The sequence below is a fragment of the Diachasmimorpha longicaudata genome, chromosome 9 (genome assembly GCF_034640455.1).
Source record: "Diachasmimorpha longicaudata isolate KC_UGA_2023 chromosome 9, iyDiaLong2, whole genome shotgun sequence".
Classification (NCBI taxonomy): Eukaryota; Metazoa; Arthropoda; class Insecta; order Hymenoptera; family Braconidae; genus Diachasmimorpha; species Diachasmimorpha longicaudata.
The window spans coordinates 4,223,246-4,232,153 of record NC_087233.1 but is presented as its reverse complement, the minus strand read 5'-3'; positions in this window follow the sequence as shown (position 1 = coordinate 4,232,153).

Sequence of the window (8,908 nt, the reverse complement as noted above, 5' to 3'; positions counted from 1 at the left end):
TGTTACGAGCGTCGCCATATTGACGACTCCTCCCCCATCCCTAGACTTCCTCAAAATGGCGACCCGTCCGCCTCGTATTTTCAAGTGTTTCTCAACTCATTAGTTCCCATCCGATTGTCCTGAAATTACATCACCCGGTATTTATAAAAGTGAACAAATATTGTAAGCCATCTTTCACATTTTTCCGTCCACTCTGAGCCGGAATAATCCGCGGCGTAAAGTTCATTTTTCCGTCTCTCTCTCGTAAAGCCTCTTAATCGTTTTCCTCTATCCCCCAGATCTCTTAAATTCACCGGCAATGCACTTAAAAAAAATAGATGAAAGGAAAAGCCACCTGCCCCGGTGAACATCAGAGATTGTCCCACCGAAATCGCCCACACGAAAATTTCAGAGTTTATTTCTAGGATCGGTAGCCTTGGGTAGTAGCCAGAGAAAACTTTTGAAATATCGAGGAACTTGAGGAGCACTGTTGCTACTTCTTACCCTTGGCTGAGTTTTCCCGTGTCTTGGTGACACTGGAGATGGTGCCGGGAGCATTGAGTTCACGAGAGTCAGCATCATGAGGGTGAGAATGAAAAGGGCATAAGGGCTCTCCATAATTTTTGAAAATAAAAAAAAATAGAAACGTCAATTTTCATCGCTCTATCAATATAAACAAAATAAAAAGTGCGCAGATCATGGACATACGCCTCTGCCATTCTGACGCTGATGTCAGCTGTCCGTGCTATGCTCCCAAGAGATTTATCTTCCTTTCGACTCGTTTCTGCGATATCACCGTGAGGATGACGAGTCCATCGCATGTCTGACGTCAGGACGTGGATTTATTATAAAAATTTTCATGAACAACGTCATCCTTGAGGCGAGGAGTCATCTCGTCACAGTGGTTGTTGTGAGGCCTACGCTCTAGGCCAGGGGCTAGGCTAGTCTATTTTAAACGGTACAGCTTATGAACCAAAAATAGTACTTACAGACCTCTTCATCAGCTTCCGAACCCGTCAAAATATTTTTTTTTATCACTCCTGCTTTGGCGATGAGCATTGTTTAATCGATGGCTTGATTTGTTATAAAATCTAATAGACCAGAAGAAGATTGAAGATAGATTGCTCCAAAAACTCTGCGCGTATTCCTACGAAATTGGGAGGAGGATGGAAAAATATATATATCGGGCAAAAGTTGGTAGATTTGACAGGTAGATCTGTCATATCGACGTAATAGGGAGATTTTAATGGTAGATTTGACAAGCGGGTCTGATAGATGATTTGATTGGCAGAATATATCGATAGATCCATTTTTTTGTTGTGACTGCTTCGACGATAAAGCGGATTTTTTGATTCATATAGGAATTTACTGCTTGAGAAAAATTAATGGCTACATTCTGATAGATTTAACAGGGAAACTTGACAGGTATAAGTGTTAAGCCCGTCGGGTAAGTAGATTTTATAGACAGATTTGACAGGTAGATGGAATAAGTAGATTGTACAGGGAAAATTGATAGGTATAATTGTCAGGCCTGCCTGAGGGGCACATTTTATAGGCAAATTTGACAGGTAGATTTTGCAGGGTAAGTTGACAGGTATAATGGTCAGGTAGCCCTGATCAGCAGATTTGACAGGTAGACCTAATAAGTAGATTTCGCATGTCGATGAAATAACTAGATTTTCCTGGTATATTTGACAGTTCCCGATAATAAGTAGATTTTACAGGTAGATTTGACAGGCAACTCTAACTGATGGCTTGATGGATAGACCTGCTATTGGGCGCTTAAACACGGTAGCTGAGATTAAGAAAAACGGATTTGATAGATTGGGTTGACAGATGAATTTGGCTGGTAGATTTTGTCTGTAGATTTTAGACAGATTTGACAGGTGGAGTTAACCGATACAATGATAATGAATACATGGTAATGGTAGAGTTGAATTAACTAATTCGGTTATCTTTTGAATAGATTTAACTTCCTATAATGACCTAGAGAATAAAAAAGATGAGTCTATTTCCGTTGATTTTCAGCCGGGGAAAATGCTCGACAGGTGCCACATAGACACTGTCCTACACAGGGACATTAACTCGCTGGTGAATACGCAATTTTCATCGGTTTTATCATTTTTTTGGCGGCAACCATCGAATGACCGAAAATTCAACTGCTCCCCGGTGAATTATTGAAAATAAAGATTCTCATCTGGGCGGGGGTAATTAACAGATTCTCATGTGGGGGTACAATAGCGACTGGGAGTTGAGAGCCGATATTTTAAGAATTGCCGTGAGGAGGGGGGATATTTTAAAACTTATTTCATTGATTTGTCGATGCGTTTAAAAATAATGGAGCGCGGGAAAAAAATGTGAAAAAAAATGTTTTACCATCAGTTGACTAATCGTTCAATGCGTAATTATGAAAACAACCTTTTAAGGTGATGGTTCAATCGATTAATCGATTGGTCGGGAGCTTGATTAATCGATCGATCAATTAATCAATTTTTGGATTATTCGAGTGATCGATCGATCGACTCGGCGGAAGAGCCTTTAAGCGATGAATCGAGTAATCGAATTATGTAGGTTGTGATTAATCGACTAATCGATTAGTCGAAAATTCGATATATTGGCGAGTTACCTAATTAAAATATTTAGTGCTATTTTTCATGTTTATGAGGTAAATTAAAGGTTATTAAAGGTACTATACCGCATAGTAAAATTTCTTTATCGGCTTAGGAAAACTTCTATATCGACCTCGTAAAAATTTAAAGTCCGGTACAACATTTCAGTTAACCAATCATGATGAATTAACGATAAATTGTTGTGTGGGCCAGTAAAAAATGAAGGAAGACCCGATAAAATAACCTGACCCAGACAGGAATTTTTCAAAGATTTCCACCAATTTTTCACTCAATCTCAAATAAAAACGATAGACCTTAAAAGTGTATAGTGCTGTTTAATAAATTTTACGAAGCCACATGCCATTAATTACAAAATTAACGGTATTGACAGAAACTTTAATGGGTGAATACAAGACATTCCAGTATTCCAACATATTGCACCTCGATTCTAGTAATTTTTCACATACGTTTCTCTTCGGGTAGTTTATTCGGTAGCTCGATTAATTAGTTAAATATAAAATGAGGAAATTTTTATTTTTTAATTCTGCAAATCGCAAAATGGCACGGGGAAGCGGATGAATTTGAATAATCACAGAAGCGGTTGAAAAACTAATTTTGATGAAATCATCGGATTCTCGTGGAATCCGGGCGCAAGGTATTTAACGAGGTCACCACCTAGAAAATTACTCAAAAACGATTTTATCTGACACAAGTGTGTGGGTTTTTACCACCAGAAAATGCTACAATACCCTCTATTTCTGTTAACTCCGTGGCAACTCTGTTTTAAAACTATAGTCCCGCATCCTTGGCACGACTCATCCACGTGAAGCTCCGAAGCTTATTAAAACACCTCCATTATGTAAGTGAAAAGTCCCCAGACGGTGCGAGACAGTGCAGCCGGGGCAGGCAATAGCCAGGGTAGAGACAGCGAAAAAAAAATTATCAATTAAATCGAAAAAAAAAAATTTCAAAACACAATCAAAATCATGATGTACGGAGACTGGGACCTGTGCTTGTGTTATCGAACGGAAATAATTGTCTCGGTCATGGGGGGTGGACATACGACTTTCGGGGAACTTGACGACCTCGGGACCATCCTTCGGAGACTTCTATTTTAGCGATCACGCATTTCGACATGATGAATGTGAATTTTCAGCGTTTTCCCTGAATATTTCGGCATTAAGTGACCGCGGGGAGACATTGACAATTGCCAAGAGATGCTCTAGTGCATTTGGTGAATTATTTAAGACAATGAATTGATGGGAGCGATGATTTTAATGAGCTAAATGGTGAAATCCATTTTTTTTATCTATCGGATTTTTAGGAATTTTCAAGTATTTACTTTAAGTCAACAATTATAGTATTAATTGTTTATTAATGTAGAGTAAAATCTTATAGATTCGCTGCCGTCACTGAAAATAGGGAATTTCCAAATTTTGTAATTATAATTACTTTAGTTATAATTACTTACAAATAAATAATATTTTTTTTTGTTTGATTCGATCTGCCGATTTTGCATTAAATTTTTTTCTTTATTAAATGCTTTGTAAAAATGTTGTGGATAATATCCTACATAATTTACTCTCAGTTATGTTTTTACCTGAATTGTTTAATCAGCTTTTAGGCGGTATAATATACTAAATTTCGAGGCACGAGAAATAATTTATTATCATTCCCTAAAAAATTATGGAACGAAAAATTCGATTAACCCCATTAGTGACATTAGTTGCGTGTTGAATGCCGACGAGAATCATCGAATTTACTGGTGAAACCGTGCGTATCAGTCAGTGCAATGTGTCGCTGACAGAAGTTCAGCTTCATCTTGTCACTGGGACAGTTAATTGTGCAGATGTCAGACTATATTTGGGAAGGTCTCGGGTATTTCTTGACCTACTTGGCCAATAGATCGACTAGGGGTCATTATTTTTAGTCGAATTATCCCTGAATTTCCCCCGAGCGAATCTCAGACACATAGAAAAATATTATTATCACGGGAATAATCGAAATTAAGCTGTAGCATATTTGAATTTCCCGCCGTTCGAGTTGCGGAAACTGAGGAGATGCGGAACGTCTTTATGCGCGTTGTGACCGGACGTAATAAATCATATTCATTACGGTGACCGCCGTACATTCAATGTGCGCGAAACGCGCAAAAGTTTTTCTCGTTGCGCTGCGCGTAGAGTTGCGTTTTCCGCACATGGAAAATTCCCCTCCCCTCCGGGGGGGAGGGTTATTAAACCCTTTTACGAGGGTTTATAACGTTCACAAATCAATAAATCCGTCTCCGCAATCATATAAATGTATTGAATTCTCTTACGCGGAACGCGAAACTCTCCGCACGGTGTGATGGTCAAGTTTATGGTGCCGCAATTGCGCAAATTTGCATTTTTTCGTCCGCCAATTTGTCGCACATGTTTTAGCAGTACTCGGCCATATTATTGTAATTTTTCGCGGTGATTGGACGTGCGGAAAGAATTTTTTCTCCGCACCGCATGCGGAAATTCCGAGTCTCCGGGGAAAATCAGTATTTTGCGCGGGAAAATTCGTTTCAATGGAAGAATTTGAAAGAAGTAATCGATACGGCAAAGCTCGATCATTTTTTTTATGTGAGAGTGTGCGTAAAGTGACGTTTTGACGCGATCCACGTACCGCACGCGTTACGCCTCATAATTATATCCATATTTACCCTTCATAACGCTCCAATTGCGAACGTATATCGCAGATTAATTTGGCGCTAATTTAATTCGCAAGGTGCGACAGATATGCGGATGACAGGGGTCATCCTGTCACGATGACAGACGCCCGAACAATGCCACTTGTGCCAATCAAAATGGCGGCAGAAAAAATTACGCAGAAATTGTCCCAAATTCGCCCCAAATTATTTGATTTAAAGGTCGGAAGAGGTGTGACGCGAATGCGCGAACTCCGAAATCGTGATTCATCCATATTTTTTTTTCTTAATGACCATTGAAAAATGATTTTGATGGAGTGGGTACAAGTGGATCGTTGACAGACACAAGGTACCTGCGCATTTCAGCCAGCGGTGGTATCCAGAGGCCATCGGTCGCCGCTAATTGCTCATGTCGTCGATACCATTTTTATATTTATCGTGAATTAAAATAGACAGGATTTCGTTGTGCAAATTTTTCACACACGTGTGTGTAGATCGTTGCGCTTAGAATCTAAAGGGCGCATGTTTTTTTATTTATTTTCTTTTTAATTAAAAAATTGCGTGAAAATAATTAGTCAGTCGTGAAAGGGCATATGTTAAGGTTGTGATGGCGATTTAGACGGTTTAGAATAAAAAGGGCCCCTATTTTTTTATTTTCTTAATGAAAAAATTGTAGGAAAATAATTAGTCAGTCAGAATAACAAATACCTAGTTATGAACATTCGTAAAATTTTTCTAAAATTCCTCAAAATTTTTTAAATTTCGATAACAGATATAAATGAAGTTTAAGAATTTTGTTCGCCTTTAGACGATAAAAATGAGAGCGTAATTTTTCATAAATAAAAGGACATAAGTCCCCATCTCCAACACTTGCCAAATGCTATAGATTTATCAATCGATAAACCCGAAAAAAAAAAAATAAACGATGCACTTCTTGGCATCATCATCCACTCCCTTACGCCACACGAGACTAAATGATGGTTATATTCCCCACAAAGGCCATTCTAAATTCGTACCGTCTCTCCTCCCCTGGGACTATTCCCCAGAAATAAATTTCTATTTCGCATTTTGATTTATTTACGGAATATAAATTTGAATGGCAATCAATCGGGACAATCTTGCGTCCGATGACAGCTCAAATTTTCCATCCAAAGAATTTTCCACTGATGTATTTGGAGGATTTTTTATTATTTTCTATTATCTTGTTTTATGCGTTCTTAGTCTTTCAACGGGTGAACGAGATTTATGGACTAGAGTGAGAAAAACGAGTCTCGGGGGCTGATGAAGTGTCGTTTACCCATGTTGTAATGGCACATGAAAATAGAACATTTGCCAGGTTGTCCGGCACTTTTTCTTTTCCCTCGAATCTCTTATTTTTCTTTCTTCATGTCTTTCATCCAGTGTTTGGATTGTGTCATCTCCACGATATTCGCACCCTCGACATGAAAGTGAAAATATCTTTTCGTATTTTTCTTTCTTCTCGGTGTGAAGAATAAAAACAAAATTTTGTTTCTTCAAAACTACGCCCTTTTGACTCTCCAGATTTTTCTACTCCACATCATCACTCTCACGATTAAAATTCAGATAGACACCCCATTTTGCCCCGTTTGCAATTTTTTCAGGCCAAAAAAGATCGATTTTTCGTCCTTTTTGTTAAATAATGAGGCGAAACCGCCAGTTTTTTGTCGCAATTTCCCGGCAAATTTTCAAATCCTCATGATGGGAGGATTTTCAACTCTCCGTGTGTCACTTTCGTCAAGAAATTACGAAGTGGGAGGAACGTAAATAGAATTGGATTAACAGGAAATGGATTTGAAATTTTTTTTTCGCTAATTAGAATTTAAATTGACCGTTGCTGGTCTATTTTCACGTGAAAGCTGTGGTGTTTCGCTGAAAGTACATTGACCGGTACTTATAATGGTCCACCCGCTGACGAACGACCGAGTTGAGGAAATTCGTGAAAAGCGTGGGTGGAAAATAGAGAGAATTCAACGGTTTACCTCATAGATCGTTACTTCCAGGGTTCAAACAGTTTCCGGAAGAGAAGTAGAGGGTAGTACCACCGGCTGGATGATTCATTAAGTCTCCTATCAAGTCTCAGTCTCGAAACCTGAAAAAAAGAGATTTTGAAAAATTAATTCTAGAGCATTAAATGTTAGAAGATGTTGGTAATTGCTAATTAGATCATTATCTACTTAAGGAGTGATTTGAGGGTTAAATGTCATATGACCTTTTCTATAGAACATTACATTATCTACAAAAACACTCTTCTGACATTTTTGCCTAAAATCACTTCTTACTGAGATAATTCTCTCCAAAAATAGAAGTTATGAACATTCAATCTGGCCAATTTCGATAATTTCATAATTATCTCGTTAATTAATAGAATTAGAGGAAAACCTTATTTGAAGTTTTTGTACATCTACAAGTTCTCTACAAAAAAGTGTGATGAAATTTTTCGATAAGACCTCATCCGTCCGAGATATTTCCAATTTCACACGACACGAAAATCGATCTGGCTTCTAGACTCGCTGAGACTTGTATTTTTACGTTTAATTAATTCAATTTATGTGCTAATGACGTCTTTGGCCAATTGCCCGTTGTCGTAATCACACCGCATCATTAAATAGTTGTCTAAAAATTAAATGATTAACTTATTTGGCTTAATTATCAATGCTAAATGAAGAATAGACACTCAGACCGCAGCATCGAGGGAAGTTCAAGACTTTTCATCTCTAAACAAAAATCAAAAAACAATAATAATGACTGTTACGTGAACTAAGCCCTTCTTTGATCAACAATAATCCTCTGAAGTAATTTTACTTCTTAATTAATGAAGTTTTCTGCGCTAAATAGCGACCGGAGCGTCGACTGACGTCTTCTGCACGCTTTCCCGCCGATAATCGCGTCCAAAATGGCGGGCTGCGTGCGCAGCTCCTTTGTTCAACTGAGTCCGCAGCGTGAGATCGCACGGATCCGACAGCAACCGACGTCTCGAGGTATTTTAATATCGGAAATTCTGTCATTTCTCGGAGTGACAGGTCAGAGCATTTTTGCTGATGATGAATGATTTCTTAAGGCTCGGTAATTACCGCGAATGGCAGCCGACCGAGGTCCTCCCGGGGCGACGGATCGTTAGCAGGTAATTACGGCAGTAATGGTTCAGTAAATAATGATGCAATTAGCGTGATTATGAGGGATTGTCGAATCAGAAATATTGATTATTTGCCGAGTAAATGACCGGAATTAATGACTTCAACGACATTTTTTCCGTTCATCGTCCGCCAAATAATTTTTTTTTCCTGAAAATATAATAAAATATGAAAAATTGAAATGGAAGAATTGAAATTGACGGTCATATGACCGTCATATTTTCCTGACGCGATATGATTTAAAATGTGATGTCGTTTTATGAGCTTTCCGGTGGAGGAGGCGAAGTGAACTTTTGGGAAATAAAAAAAAATAGTGAAAAAATGATTAAAAAAATGAAAATAAAATTATTCGAAGATTAACAGATTCTTCTTCTCATAATCCACTCCGTACGCATGATGCCTGGGTGTCTGGCTGTCGGCCAGCCCTCCCCTTATTCAAAAGTTTCCCTCCGCCGTTTTTATTTTCCACTCGCCTTCAAATTTTGTCCGCCAGAGTG